The sequence below is a fragment of the Pituophis catenifer genome, unplaced genomic scaffold, assembly GCF_029215685.1.
Source record: "Pituophis catenifer annectens isolate HBS135680 unplaced genomic scaffold, rPitCat1.0.hap2 SCAF_291, whole genome shotgun sequence".
NCBI classification, from domain to species: domain Eukaryota; kingdom Metazoa; phylum Chordata; class Lepidosauria; order Squamata; family Colubridae; genus Pituophis; species Pituophis catenifer.
Genome location: NW_027257171.1, coordinates 8,548 through 23,770, shown reverse-complemented (window position 1 = coordinate 23,770; position 15,223 = coordinate 8,548).

The following is a 15,223-nucleotide window of genomic DNA, read 5'->3' as shown; positions in this document are numbered from 1 at the left end:
GAGAGGCCGTCGCCCTTCACCCCATCGGCGCGAGCTCCAGTCCTTTGGCCTTTTGTATTTCCCCAGCCTGGAAAAGCGACAGTTTATAAATCCCGATCAAAAGCTGGCAAATCAGGAGGATCCTGATTGGTCGCTGGGGTTGAGGGAAAATAACAGGCCGCCGTTGATTGGCCCGCCTTGCCAAGGGAGGATGTTAGGAAAGCTGCGACTGGCTGCTTGGCGGGGAGCTGTTGCAGGGACCGTTTTATGGGGTGGCGGTGGGTGTAGAGAGGTTTCAGAAATGCAGATTTAATTCTTGCGTAAAGTTTCTCTCTCTACCTCGGCGCTCCACGCACAAATAACCTTTTATTATGCAATATTTGAGTGGCACCTCACTGCCTAGTCCCCCGGGAGTGACCTTATCAGAGAGATCCAAGATCCCCCTTGTTGCCTCACAACTATTCTGGTTGAGGTCGACCCGTCTAAATCTTTTCCTCCTCCTGATTGAAAAGCTTATATAAAAAAAGTTTTTGAAAAAGGCCTGGTTGCCTTAAAACCCCTGCAAATCTCTTTTTTCCTAGCCAAAATTTGGGGGCACCTCGGGGTGCAGCTGCATCCCTGCTTGTTGGGGGATCCTGATTCCCACATGGGGCTCTCCCCCATTGTGTGAAATTGTCTGAAGCCTTTGGGTCCTTGGTTTTGGTTTCCTGTGAGACCTGCAGCTTTTGCAAACCATGGTTTATTATGCTTCAGGACAGGGGAAGCCAGCCAGTTGGGTCTTGAGCCAGCAATCCAGGATTAAGCAAACTCTGGTTTAGGTCAAGCCATGATTGCAGTCGGAGCAACCTGAGATCCTTTTAGAAGATGCCACACGTGAGGCGGCCCTCTTAAGACTGCCAACCGTGGTCCAGTCTGCGCCCTTTGTCAAATCTTTGTTGTCCTGGGAGTTCATTTATTTCATTTCATTTCATTTATTACAGCTGCCCAATTTTGATGGACTCCGTCTAATTCCAGCATGATCATTTCAGTCATATATCAAAACAACTCACGGGGTGTCCCCTGAATCTTGCAAACAGGAAATATCCCCAAACAATTTATGGTGGCAATTATTAGACCAGGCTTTTCCTGTCTAGTATTAGTATTCCTAGTATTACTAGTAGTACTAGTATTCCTAGTATTAGTCCTGACCTCTCATTGTTATCTTTATGTGGCCTGAAGCCAACATTTCACTTATTTAGAAATGACTTTTCTGGACGCAGATTTGGCTCACTTAAAAAAAATACTTTCATTTAGTTTCCTGTATATGCTAATCCCTCTCTGGCAGTGCTGTTCTAAAGTCGGAAAGCAACTTCAAAATATAGAGGGGAAATGCATGTTTCAAATAAGGAAAAAGATAGAAGATGCATGGCAGGGTTAAATCTCTGGGGAATGTTTTTGATGTGTATAAAACATGGGATGAATTGGAAAAAAATTCAATTTCCTAAACAGTAGCCAACTAACTCTGTGGTTGGATGTACTCTGACTGAGGAAGGGCCTTTATGTTTTCTTCAAAAGATATTTCCTTCCTCTCTTTCAGGTTCACACATTATGGGGGACAATGAAGATCTTGATGCTGCAAGTGCCTCAAATGTTCAGAGCAGCCTTTCAGACTCCTCTGTGGAGAACAGTATCACTCAAGATGACTACCCACTTTCCACCACGGCACGCTCTCCAACCTGCGCCCGCTGCCGTAATCATGGCATCAGGGTGCCATTGAAAGGCCACAAGAACTGTTGCCAATTCATGGACTGCCAGTGTGACAAATGCATCCTTATTCTGTAAGCTGGGAGGGGGAAACATGGTGAAAATGAAATGGCGGGCTTTGCTGTTCTTGTTAGGTGTGCTGCAGCTGACGGCATCATCGGATGGGCCTCAGTGGGAAGCGTAAATAAGAACTGAATTGCTCTTTGCAGGGATTTGGTAGCTTGGAAACATGTTCAGGAGGATAGTGCCTGCTTTTGTTTCCGAATAACAGCTGCTTCTGGTTGAACTAATAGCTTCTCGGCCAGTAACTTGCTCTGAAAATGAAAAGCAATCTTGAAAGTGTTCTGTTTTAATGGGAGGAACATGACTGTATGCTAGCAACTTAAAGGCGTTTTTTAAAGCAGGGATAGACACAATATGGCCCTCTAGATTGTGCTAAATTACAAATGCCATTTGCTTTTGCCAAGGGAAGATAGCAATAGCACTTAGATTTATATACCGCTTCACAGTGTTTTAAAAGCACTCTCTGAGCGGTTTACAGAGTCAGCCTCTTTCCCCCAACAATCTGGGTCTTCGTTTTACCGACCTGGGAAGAATGGAAAGCTGAGTCACAATCTTGACAAGATCGAACTGCTGGCAGTGGGCAGAATTCGCCTTCAATACTGCATTCTAACGACTGTGCCACCATTTGAACAACATGAGGGGGCATTGCAGGTAGTCCTCGACTTGCGACCACAATTGAGCCCAGCATTTCAGTTGCTAAGTGAGTTTGCATTTTACGACTTTTCTTGCCACAGTTGTTAAGTGAATCATGGCATGGTTGTTAAGGGAATTGGGCTTCTCTGTCGACTTTACTCGTCAGAAGGTTGCAAAAGGCGATCACGTGACCCCGGGAGGCTGCAACCATCATAAATACGAGCCGGTTGCCAAGGATCTAAATTTTGATCATGTGACCGTGGGGATGCTGCAACGGTCATGTCGGTCATAAGCCACTTTTTTCAGGACCATTGTAACTTTAAATGGACTCTAAATGAATGGCTGTAAGTCGAGAACTACTTGTATTAATTACGCATCCCTTATAGAGCCCAAAGCAGATCCAGGAAGCTATTCCTGACTTACAAGCCTCTTTATCCCCATTGGGTTAATTGACAGGTGAACATCAGAGGGAAGTGAAATTGAAGAAGTACAGAAATGTTTTTAGTTCCTGATTTATATCCTGTTCTCTAAGCAGTGAAGTGGCTTAGTGGCTAAGACACTGAGCTTGTCAATCAGAAAGGTCGGCAGTTTGGCGGTTCGAATCCCTAGTACAGGTCTTCTGCGTGAGCAGGGGATTGGACTAGATGACCTCCAAGGTCCCTTCCAACTCTGCTACTGTTAAGTTAATTAAAACTCAAGGCAATAAAGTCTCTTCGCTTCTCTTGACCAATTGAACTGCTTCATTTAGCTTTGGAGACGACCAGGCCATTGTCATGCAGTCAGTGGGAAGAATTATTAGAATAATAGTGCAAACAATGCTTTGTCTTTACTTCTTCTGTTATTTGATTGTAAAGATATATATATATTGGGTCTTCTAGGCAAAGACGCCGGGTCATGGCCGCCCAAGTGGCTCTTCGTAGACAACAGGAACTGGAGCTGAAACGACACTTTCCCAGTGGTTTGCTACAGCTTCAAGACAGTGGGCCACCAAACTTCCTCCCCTTGGCCAAACCACTGAAAGCGATTAAACCATGCAGGGGAGGGACAGGTAAAACCATTTCTAGCATCTGATGGAATACAAAAATTAAAAAAAAAAGGCTACAGTGGCTTAGTAATGAGTAGATGTTCTAGATCAGGGGTGTCAAACTCAAGCAGCCCGTGGAGTGCTTAGATCTGGCCCAAGGGCCGCCCTGGAAACAATGAAGGACCAGCCTGCGGTGCTTCTGCCAGTGAAAATGGAGCTCGGGAGAGCCACCCGCGGCCCTCCCAAGCTCCGTTTTCACTGGCAGAGGGTTGCAGGAAGCCGTCACAGCCGAAAACGGAGCTCGGGAACCTCTTTTCACTGGCAGAGCGCATGGGCCACCACAGGTGCCCCCCACATGAGTGATGTCAAACTGGCCACACCTATCCTGACCACGCCCCACACCCCCAAGGTCAAACACAACCCTGATGGAGCCCTCAATGAAATCGAGCTTGACACCCTTGAGCTAGATTCTAGAACAAGTGTTTCTCAGTCTCAGCCACTTTTAAGATGTGGGGACTTCAACTGTGTGGATCCCAGGGGAATTCTGGCCACACATCTTAAAAGTGGCTGAGACTGAGAAACACTTGTTCTAGAAGACATGACACATCACGACTGAGGAAACTGGTGTGGTTCAGCCTGGGAATCTTGACCATTGGCCAAACAATGATTCATATTGGACCCATTCTCCCCTTTGATTGGATAGACAAGAAGGAAAATGAAGAACCTATGAACGAGTCAGAAGATGGACTCCGAGGAACTTCAGGACTCCTGCGAAGACAAAGGCGGAGAACTGCAAGGAAGGTGAGAAAAGAAGTTCTTATTGACGAAGTCATTTTAACAGCAGATTCCATGTAGCGCCTCACCTATCATACTTCCCTAAAAACAAGATTCCTTTAAAAAGTTTAACAGAATCCATGGCAAAGGAAACAAAAATAAGGAACGCTATTTATCTCATTCTATGAACTATACAGTACAGGTAGTCCTCGAGTTACAACAGTTCATTTAGCGACCGTTCACAGTCACGACGTCACTGAAAAAAGTGAGTTATGGCCATTTTTCACACTTATGACCGTTGCAGCATCCCCGTAGTGACATGATCAAAATTCAGACACTTGGCAACCGGCTCATATTTATGACGGTTGCAGTGCCTCGGGGGTCACGTGATCCCCTTTTGTGACCTTCTGACAAGCAAAATCAATGAGGAAGCCAGATTCACTTAACAACCGCATTACTAACTTAACAACTGCAGTGATTCTCTTAACAATTATGGTAAGAAAAGTCATAAAATGAGACAAAATTCACTTGACAAATGACTCGCTTAATAACAGAAATGTTGGGCTCAATTGCGGTTGTAAATCGAGGATTTTTATGTGGAAAATCTTAATATTTTGTAGAGAAAACATTTACCTCTCAGTATTTTATCAGCAATCACCATGTGGCCATTAATTCTGACAAACTGAAACAGGATTTCCCAATTGGCAATGCTTTCTTCCGGCGTTCCTAAGAGCCTAAGACAAATGTGTTAATACCCTATGTAATGAATAGTCTACATACAACAGTGATTTTCTAAGGATAACTAGCTAACATATTTTGTGGCTCAAATAAGCTTTCCTAAAAATTCCAAAAAACCCCATAAAAGTTATCTTTTAAAATTACAGTACATTATTTCCTGCAAATAAATTTCAGTAAGATGAATGCTGGGGGGTGAGGGGGAAGGAATTCATTGATGTCACAGAATAACATGTAAGATTACACAGTATAGTATTTACAATATGTTTCTTATACTAATTTATGCTATATGTTGTCCTTTAGGAAAATTCCTGGTTACCTCTGTCTCCTTGTTCAAAAGTGACTGAGCTGCCCTGGGCTCTCGGAGGACATCATGCCCCTCCTCCTTGGTTCCCGCCTCCTCTTGCAATGCCCCCAAGCTCTTTCTCCCCTTTCCTGCCTCAGGAGCATTCCTTTAATCTTCCGTGTATGGAAGGTAGGTAACCTATTATTTTAGTCATTGAAGCTAGCATGAGTGTCCAACCTTTTGGCTTGCCTGGGCTGCATGGAGTGAAGAGGAATTGTCTTGGGCTGCATATACAATATATAAAGGTAAAGGTTCCCCTCGCACATATGTGCTAGTCGTTCCCGACTCTAGGGGGCGGTGCTCAACTCCGTTTCAAAGCCGAAGAGCCAGCGCTGTCCGAAGACGTCTCTGTGGTCATGTGGCCGGCATGACTCAAGGCCAAAGGCGCACGGAACGCTATTCCCTTCCCACCAAACGTGGTCCCTATTTTTCTACTTGCATTTTTTACATGCTTTCAAACTGCTAGATTGGCAGAAGCTGGGACAAGGAACGGGAGCTCACCCTGTTAAGCGGCACTAGGGATTCAAACCACTGAACTGCTGACCTTTCGATCGCTCAGCGTCTTAGCCACTGAGCCAACGCGCCCGTTTTATACACTATATAATAATGTATATAAATCACATAATAAAACTTTACAATCTTTTTATACTGTAAGCCTCTTATTGGCCTTCCTGCTCAGGCTTGACAACAGCCACTTACAACTTTCTTTTTTTCTGCAGGTTGCCATGGAAATGAAGCTTTATACACACCAGAGAGTTATCTGCCTGCTCCAGGGCAGATGTTTCATCCGGTGCCTGGTGTCCCCTGGTGTCTACCTCCACCTACTGACCTATCGAGGTACACTGGGCTTGTGAAGGAAGGCAGAATATACCTGTCCCAGGAGAAATGTCTATGGAGATTCACAGTCATCCAGGTCATGGTTGTCCCAAAGATGCTTTTCCAAGAGGCAACTGGATTATCTTTTTTCTTTGAAGATGTTTCGCTTCTCATCCAAGAAGCTTCTTGGATGAGAAGCAAAATGTCTTCAAAGAAAAAACCTTTGGGTTATTTCACCTTTGGGACTGTCCCAGTTGCAGGATCCAATTTGAATCAGTCACCAGGACCAGAAGTTTATTCTTCCAAGCTTTTAGACTCGCCCTTGTGGCCCATTGGCTGCCGGCCCCTCCAGCAGCCGAATCAGATGAGGAGGAGGCATGGCAGTCAGGGTCAGCATCAAGGCAACCTGAGAGCTCCGAGGGGGAAGAGGGAATGGAGCTGTCAGAGAGAGAGAGACAGGCGGATCCTGGGCTGTCCGTCAGCCCTCAGATGGAGAGTCAACAGCCCCCAGGTCTGGAGGTGGCTGATGATGAAGAGGAGGAACAGCTGGGTCCAGTGCCTGACGCGCGGATGCGCAGAAGGCAGAGGAGAGGAGAGCAGTGGAAATCCATGGGCTGATCCTGGGGAAGGAAGAGCCACTGCTGCTAGTGAAGCCCCATCCTAGCTCTGGGGATAAAAGGCAGGGGCAGAGATGAATAGGTGTGGTAGACAACTACCGTATTTTTCAGAGTATAAGACGCACCTTTTTCCCACAAAAAAGGGTGAAAATCTGGGTGCGTCTTATACTCCGAATGTAGCCCCGCCCAGTTTTTCAAACGGAGGTTTCAGAGGCTGAAAAAAGCATCAGAAAAGAAGCTTCAGAAAAGAAGCCCCCAGATAGAGCTTCAGAGGCTTTTTTTCTGAAGCTCTGTTTTAGAGGCTTTCAGAGGCAGGAAAAAGTTTTTTCTGAAACAGTTTCAGAAGTTTCAGAGGCAGAAAAAAAAGCAAGGCACAGAGCTCACAACCAAGGTACCTGTTGCTAAAATTCACCTCTGGGAACAGCTGATTGGGGGTATTTCGGGAGGCCCCACCTGCCAATCAGCTTTTTTCTTATTTTCCTCCCCAAAAACCAAGGTGCATCTTATACTCTGAAAAATAACGGTATTCATCTCCCCTGCCAGACAGGCTTGTTGAGGTGAAAGAGAAACTTTTTGCCAGGGCTGCCGGCACTCCTAATGAATCTTTTGAGTTCACTTCAGAGGGTTTGTCATGTTTGGGGAGCTGAATCAGAACACCCATCCTCAGGGAGCTTCTCTTTCTCCAAAAAGTGACACATTTTGTAGAGAGAGAAGTTTAACGCATTATAAGCCGCCCTGAGTCTCCGGAAAAGGGCAGCATATAAATCAAACTAATAAATAAATAAAGTACCTAGCTGATCCTGGGTGATTTTAGAAATGCCAAGCAGAGTCCAATCTGGTTATTACTTGGATGGGGGGAAATCCAGGAAATCCCAAGGCTGCGAACAAGATTGGAAAGCTGAAATGTACCGTCGCAAAAATCAAGCTGGATTGACCCCCTAAATAAATGGGATAAGAGAGTGACCCTGATCTTGCAGGTGTCTAGAGAGGCATTTAAGGCCTGGTTCTTTTGCTAGTACTTGGGTCAGGATGAGTAGAGCTCCCAGTTAGAGCTATTTAATTCTGATTGCGATTTAATAGTGGTGTTTTATTTATTAGTCGATTGTTTAGTCCTGATTGCCATTTAATTGTTTTCGTTTGCTTTAATGGTGTGTGTTATTTTTCTTCTGTGTTTTAGTTTAATGATTTTTTATATGCCACCCAGAGTCGCGTTTGAGTTGGGCAGCCATGAAAACGTTCCAAATAAATTAACAATAAAACTCAACAGGAGTCAAGATTATCTTAAGGGAGAAATGAAGTGAACCGAAATGGGTTTATAGGAATATATTTACAAGAAGCAATTTAAGCTGTGCCAGTTGGATGAACTATGGGAAGTTTTAAATACTCGATTCCTGCAGTTTTGAGAAGGAAAGTTTTTAATGAAAAGAATGAAAACCTATCGGATTTATAAAAAGAAATTCTGGCAGAATTATTTAAAAAGATACCCAACCCTGATTCTTCGTTCCATCTGAACCAGATGAGATAATATAAGGGCTACACTAGAGCCTAGATACAAATTGCTTAACGCCTTGTAAGCCGCCCTGAGTCTCTGGAGAAGGGCAGCATAAAATAAAAAATAAAATAAAATAAACGCAAAAAAAAAAAAAAAACACAAGCTAGGTTTTATTATAGAAATGTGTGAAATAATGCAGAGAAAATTAACACTTTTTAAAATACCAAGTTATATTGGTAAAGAAAATGCTCAAACTAGTTAGTTGGAACTACTAACTTAGTTCTAGTTGGATGGAACTCTTCCACCAGAAGAATATAGTGGGAGCATGCAGTCAAAAACATGAACCAAATGTAACAGAAAGAATGGATTAATTGGATAAACAGAAAACAAAACTGCTGGAATAACGATTTCGCAAGCAGTCTTTCTGTCTAAGGCGAAGCCTCACATCCTGGGAGGAAAAAATACTTCAGTGAATGGAATAGCCAACTTAAATTCGGTGTCTTGTATTTTCTGATTCGGCATCTTGTATTTTCTGATCCGAGTACAGGGGCAGATGTCTATCCTGACAAACATTTACTCCAAACAGCAAGTTGTGGGTGTATATGTAAGGAGAACTTGGAAGAATGACAGCTGTAGTAGTCTCTTCCCCCTCAACAGTTTGTGTTTTAGCAAGGACAGAAGGCAAGTGGGAGACAAGCTGCCACTTAAGAATGTTACAAACAGACCTCTCTCTTTTTCTTTCTCTCTCTCTCTCTCTCTCTCTCTCAGCCGCATGGCTCTGAACCCCATCAGTGGCAACATGGATTTGAGCCGACGTTCCAAGGCCCCACCTCTGGGAGGTCAGGTATTTTGTTTTACCTGTGTTCAGCCCATGAACAGGAGTCATTCTGTTTCCTCTCCTCAGAAGGAACCAACCTGAGGGAAGTTGTGATGAAACAGTGAAAGAGAATTATTTCATCTGTGGGTCTGATATGGGGACAGACTCAAAAAGAGATTCATTTGATTGTGTCTCTCTTGATATCTCCATTTCCAGTTAGTGGCTGATAGGAGTGAGATAGAAGTAAATCCTCAACTTACAACTGCTGGGGAAAAAAGGGACTTATAACTGGTCCCTCACAGTTATGACCATCTCAGCGTCCCATGGTCACAGGCACAGGCATGTATTTATGACAGTTGCAGCATCCCTGGGATTGCATGATCATCATTGGCGACATTCCCAGAGGGGCTTTTGACAAGCAATGTCAATGGGGAAGCTAGATTTATTTAACGATTGCAGCAAAACAAAAAAAAAAAGTTTGTAACATTGGCTGCGACTCACTTAACAATTGCATTGCTTAACCAGGGAAGTTCAGGTCCCAAATGTGGTCGCGAGTCGAGGACTACCTGTATTGTCATAAAGAAGTGCAAGGCTTCCCACTTCAGTGCTACTTTCCTTCCAAATAACCCACTGGCTGAATTCAACCAGCACACAAGGTTAAGCTAAAATACCCAGGCCCTTTGTGGCATAGGCATTTGCAGGAGGGGCAAATGGCAAAATGCACATCGCAACATGTGACGCACCTTGAAATCATTGTGGCTAGCCACAGGCATCTCTGGTTTGTGATTGTTGTGCCATGTTGTGGGAAGCTAGTCCCGTTTTAACAGATCTTGGGAACTGGGCTAATCATATGGAATATTTGTTTTGGCCTTTTATATAGGCACAGCAATTAAGTTGTTAATGTGGCTGTAGTGTATGTACATTGCACGAAGCCAGGCATTCTCTGTGGGGTTGCTTCCTATTTAGCACAGATCTCTTCCTTGCAAGGATCTTATGCCTGCAGACGATGCAATAACGTGCAATAACTTACAGAATGCACGAATTGAGCAAAATGAATAAAAGAGAATGCCTAGCCCGGGGATAAGGCAGCCTAAAACGTATCCATAAAATGATTAATTAAAGCAAACAGTTTTGCTCTTTGTCACTGGCAGGTGGTCAAATGACTAATTTCTGGGACAGTGTTTCGCACAGGGTACTTACATAAGCGACCAGCGCGTCATCTTTATTCCGCTCGAATTGAAAGTTCTATAAAAGAAGAGCCCAGGTCACGTGGCACCTCCTAAGCCAGCCTTGGGCTCGATTGAAACTAAAGTTAGAAAAAGCCTAGGCTCTGGTATAATTTTGCTCTGTTCTCTTAGGATGAGGTAGTAGGAGAGGATAGGTTTCCCCTGCCCTCACAGTGTTTCCTCACTTGCTGGAAAAAACAGATGGGACAGCCACTTGTCTGGAATGATATTGGGGGGGGGGGCTGTCTCCTGCTTGAGCAGTGGGTTGGACCGAAGACCTCCGAGGCCCCTTCCAACTCCGTTGTCCTGAATTGAAAAATATAACTTTGGTCCTGTTGACGTCTCTTTGTTGATCCTGAGGTTAACTGTGTGTCCTGCTCTCTTTCAGCCCAATTCTTCCGCTCAACTTTCAGTCTGGCCCACCCGAGGGTTTTTCTTCTCGCCCCTTTCTGAGCAACAGCTCCAGAAAGAGGCCGCCGAAGCCTTGATGGTGTTAAGGAATGCCCCCCAATCTAGCCCCATGCTTTCCCCTTCGGGCCTCCTGCCCCCTGCCAACACCATCTCTGCCCTCATGGGCCCCCCGAGTTTCTCCCACCCTATAGAAGCCATTCCCAACCCTGCCCTTCCCAGTCCTTTCCAGCCACATCCCTCGTACTTCCTGCCTCCCTACGTTCCACAGGGTATCAAGGCCTCGAGGGACATAGCCTTGAAGCGAGCCCACGTACCCCCAGAGTCGGTCAATGCTCACCCCGAACAAGTTCCAGGGCCCTTCTTCTTTCCACTGTTCCACGGTAGCCCTCATCCCCAGCAATACAAAAACGTCCGCCTGTTCTCGGTCGCTCCGTCTCGAGGGGCTCAGGTAGCGACCTCTCTCATGGTTTCCAGCATCCAACCGGTCAAACCGAGCCTTGGGACGGCTTCCGGTTACAGCCACCACTACCATTTTGCCCCAAACTTGAGAACTTACCACAGCACCTCAGGCTCCATGCAAAAGACTGTCTGCTTGCCCCAAAGCATGGAGGCCAGCTGGATTTCTGAGACCAGCGTTGAAGTCCTTGCGCCCTCTAGCTCCGCTCCTGGCCATCCGCCGCTGATGCCTTTCTGCGTCTCGCCCATGGACGTCTCGGTCACCATGCCCTTCCAAGCAGGATCCCCCGTTGGGATGGATCTGCACATGCTCCCTCCCAGTTTGTCTCTGCTGAACCCCGGCCCCTGCCTTCTAGCTCAGCCCTCTTTCCCAGACCCCTTACTTCTCCCAGGGCAGCTGTCTCAGCAGTGCCAGTCCCAGCAGTTCCAAGAAGGAAGGTGTTCCGGCAAAAAGCTCAAAGAAGAAGAGCACGACAAGTGCCATAAGGGGCCTGACAGCAAGGATGAAAAAGGTCAGATTTCTGCCAGCTGCTCAGAAGTTCATTATTTTACGTTACGTTAATGCCGCCCCTGCGTGCATTAAGCACGTAAAGCAACTCCCATCAGCTCACCAGTATGGCAGAGGTTGCGATGATGAGAAATGTGGTCCATAATACCCAGTGGATGTTTTATGTATGGATCTTTGCAGTTGTTCAGAAGGCCTGTGGAGCGAATAGAGAGATCAATAGCAATAGTGCTTAGACTTCTATACCGCTTCGTAGTACTTTATAGCCCTCTTTAAGCAGTTTACAAAGTCAGCTTCCTGCCCCCAACAATTTTACCAACCTCAGAGTGATGGAAGGCTGAGTCAACCTTGAGCCTGTCAGGATCGAACTCCTGACTGTGGGCAGCGTTGGCCTGCCATTTTGCATTCTAGGCACTGCCCCATCAGGGCTCTTAAATTTAAAAGCAACCAAGCAACTTATGACACTGGTAACCCAATCAAGGCGAAACAATAATTATCTACACCCAACCCATCCTTGATATGGAACTGCATCTCAAACCAAAGTGCAAATGGTTCCTGTAGTCTGCAGTTTTTCTGGAAATCCATTCATACTCCTACACCATTCGAAGGGTGTTCCTAACAGCTAGCATTTTGCCAAAATCCGTGTCTGAATGGCTGTTGTAAGTTCAGTGGAATTGTGATATAGGAGATGTTGGAAGAAATGTCGATCTGGGCTCAGTTCCAAGTGGGGAAAAAGACACTGGAAACATGGTGGCTGTTTGGAAAAAGATGGTTTAATAGTGGACAGGACCACATGGTTTCGAGGTCCTGGGCAAAAAGGGCACATGGAGTGGAGAGAGAGAGAAATTTATACCCTCTGTTGGGATTTGAATTTGAGCTTGTATTCTGATTGGTTGTCAGGCTCCCATGGGGCCATGCACGGGTAACTTTGTAGGTTGTCTTTTGAGTCCCAAACTTGGTTGGCTCTTGCTGGGTGATGATGTAATAAAAGGCCTTTGGGCAATTCCTACTATGGCTCTGCCTGAAGGAGGTAGATCTTTGTTATGTAGAACAAACTGGCCCAGGCCTTAATGGCCCATTGACAAAAGTGGGGGGGGGGGGGGGCTGAGTTTCTGCCTCCCTTTTAGAGGAAATAGTCTGCTCTTTTAATATTTCCTAAAATATTTTCCTAGGAGAGGGGAGGGTGCTAACTTCCTATAGAGCAATAGCTCAGTGATATGTAGTATCAATGATCTAACAGGCGTCCTCTGGTTCCGTTTAGATTCAGCCGCAACAGGGCCCGAGTGCCTGACATCCAAACAAGCGCCTAGCCAGTCTGCTCAGCAGGTCTCAGAAAACCCCCAGCAGCCAAGCCACCTCCACCAGGCCAACGGCTCCCCTTCGGTGTCTTTGAGCATCGGCCAAATGGGCTCCATATCCCTTCCCAGTTAAGTCTTCTGGTTGGGAAAGGACAAGGCTGGCATACACCCAACTGCATCTGCGGAAATCTTTGAGCGGAAGGGGGAGGCTTCCGTTGATTAAGGCCCCACTCCAAGCCAGGAATCTTTGAAAAGGAGAGGGGGCTTCTGCACCAGGTTGCAGCCTTGGCATGTTTTTCATTCTACCTGCAACTGAATTATTGCAATTGCCGGTCCCTTTTATTGGCGTAATGCACCAAGTCCAGATCATTTAACACGGTCAATTCATTTTTAACTAGTTCTGTGCCCGATGGAAGGCCGAGTTTGTTTTGACTTGAACCATTGTTATATTTTAGACAACAGGAAGTTTACTTTTAGACACCCAAGTTGGTTTGCATTCCTTTTTTGAAAAGGGTATTTTCCCATCGTTTTCTCAAATCAGAGGGATATGATTGATAAGCAAAAACAGGTTTAAGACGCACTGAGAATTTGATCCACTTACGGGATCTTGCATATTATTGATTCAGGAGAAGAAACGAATGTTGAATTCATGATCCGAAAGTTTGCTGCTAATAAAAACGTTGAGAAGTACTACTGAAGTTTCTACTGTTTTTTATCAAAAGGTTGCAGTTTTCAAAGACTTTTAGAATTTGGTCATGTTTTACAAAGTTAATCAGGGCTCTTTAGATTTTAAACCCAATATCCTTACAGTGTGCACTCCAAGTATTTTGTTAGGTTTATGTGAAAACTTTCAGCTCCTTGTTGAAGGTAGCAGAATTCTGGGAACTGAGAAATTAAGCATATTGCTTTGATAAATCTCTAGAAATACCTTTGAGGGTAGGAATGATAGCTATGAATGTATGATTTAAATAATACATGGCAGTCATAAAACCATTTTACATTCAACCATGTATAACCCTCTTCTGTGCACGACTTTAACCTTTCTATGAATTTCTGGTTTTATTTCCATAATCAGATTTCTCTTACCACATCTACTTCTGCAACACCTGTGCAGCTAACCCGTGATAGATTTCCCCCCTTAGCTGGCAAATGTCACCTTCTCATAGGGCTGTGATCCCAATTTAAGTGAGCTGTTATTCCCACCAAATTGCCTTCAGTGCTGAGTTTAGGAACCATCCCTTTCGCTTGAAGATTTGTAGAAAACCGGCGCCCTCATGTGGCTGATGGAGAGACTGCAACGATTGCTATCGTATTAGTTCCTATTTAACTATAACGGATGGCGCATCTGTGGAACAAGGCAAAACAGTCTTCATTAAACGACTTGAAAGAAATGCATAGCCTCAAATGCATGTTATAAGATAAGATAACCTTTATTGACATTGACAACCCTAACCCTAACCTGTATACTGCACAAGTGAAAAAGAGGGCTGTGAAAATATTTACAGACCCCACACATCCTGGACATAAACTCTTTCAATTCCTACCCTCAAAACGACGCTATATAGGGCACTGCACACCAGAACAACTAGACACAAGGACAGTTTTTTTCACTCTGCTAAACAAATAATTCCCTCAACACTGTCAAACTATTTACTAAGTCTGCATTGCTATTAATCTTCTCATTGTTCCTTATGATTGTACCTTCTCATTGTTCCTCATTGTACCTTATGATTCTTGACGAATGTATCTTTTCTTTTATATACAGTGAGCGTATGCACCAAAAACAAATTCCTTGTGTGTCCAATCACACTTGGCCAATAAAGAATTCTATTCTATTCTATTCTATTCTATTCTATTCTATTCTATTCTATTCTATTCTATTCTCTGTACCTACCTACCTACACACATATATACATATAAATCACAGATAAGAGTCTTATCAAACAGGAAAACAAACTATCCAGCTATTAGCTCTTATCTACTTTATTATGCACACAGAAACTCTGGTTAACCCCGAAAAGGAGGATGCTGGGACATGTAGTTTAATAACAAACGGGAAGGCACCAGGTTGGAGAAAGCAAGTAGATAGATGTAGGCCAGGGGTGGGCAAATGTGGCCCTTTTACAACCTGTGGACTTCAACTCCCAGAATTCCTGAGACAGCCAAGCTGTCTCAGGAATTCTGGGAGTTGAAGTCCACAGGTTGTAAAAGGGCCACATATGCCCACCCCTGATGTAGGCCAACTCAGCCGTAAATCTGACTGAACCAGATGGCTAGAAACGGATAAC